The sequence below is a fragment of the Gavialis gangeticus genome, unplaced genomic scaffold (assembly GCF_001723915.1).
Source record: "Gavialis gangeticus isolate Ggan-Ray unplaced genomic scaffold, GavGan_comp1, whole genome shotgun sequence".
Lineage (NCBI taxonomy): Eukaryota > Metazoa > Chordata > Crocodylia > Gavialidae > Gavialis > Gavialis gangeticus.
This window is the reverse complement of record NW_017729029.1, coordinates 51,318,455-51,319,338: the sequence shown is the minus strand read 5'-3', so window position 1 is coordinate 51,319,338 and position 884 is coordinate 51,318,455. Positions and strand designations below refer to the sequence as shown.

The following is an 884-nucleotide window of genomic DNA, read 5'->3' as shown; positions in this document are numbered from 1 at the left end:
CCCATCAGCTCTTGATCTCATAGAAGCCATGCTCTATTCCATGCTGGATCCAATAATCAATTCAGTTATGTACAGCAGTGGGGGTGGAGGGAGGGTTGTGGAGGTCATGCAGTTTGAGGCCCCAGCCAAAGCACAAGTCCTATCCCCACTCCCTCCCCCCCTCACTGCTGGGGCTTCCATTCCTGCCCCCCACCCCCAATGGCAGTGAGGGAGGGTCAAGCCCTGCACAGCCTGGGCAGGGAGGGGACAGAGCTATGAGCAGCTCATGTGGGGGCCATGGGGAGGTGGGGCATGCAGCCCGGCAGGGCAGGGGGGGCATGTGCCCCCAGATGTGTATGCAGGGGCTGCATGCATGCCTCACACTATCCCCCCATTGTCTGAAAGGTGGTGTGCTGCACACCACTTGAGGAAATCCTGCATCCACCCATGGATGTTCCCATATTTATCATGACTTCCGTATTATGCTGCCTCTTTACTGATATAATCCACTCGTAGCATAATTATCTCCATGATAACAAGATATATTCACGCCATCCTTTTTTGAAAGCTGAGGTCATTTACAAAGGTGGAAATCTAGAGTACCTCTACCAAATCTAGTTCTCATTCTCGCTCTTTCACCTCCAAGCCCTGGCTCCCAATGTCCTTGCACAGGATTCTGTGGAGTCTATTGAAGATTCCTCAACCAGGTCAAATGCATGTTGTTCCATGGAAATTCATGCTTTGGGACTATGCACTGCCAGTCAGAGTGTGAACAAAGTCTTATGGACAGGCAGACTAAGGCTTTTATAATATTAAAATTTTTACCTAACTTATTAAGATTAAACGTAGGTTAAAAAACTCCTGGGGCATACTTAATCTTCAGTCCTTACTCATTACATACTTAC

At 48.8% G+C, this 884-nt stretch overlaps 1 protein-coding gene across 2 annotated transcripts in view; it reads right to left on the bottom strand.

Annotated features, from left to right (window-relative positions):
- The window catches only part of TENM1 (teneurin transmembrane protein 1), a 490,026-nt gene that overhangs the window by 28,667 nt on the left and 460,475 nt on the right, over positions 1-884 (bottom strand). The gene's annotated exons all lie outside the window — the stretch shown is intronic.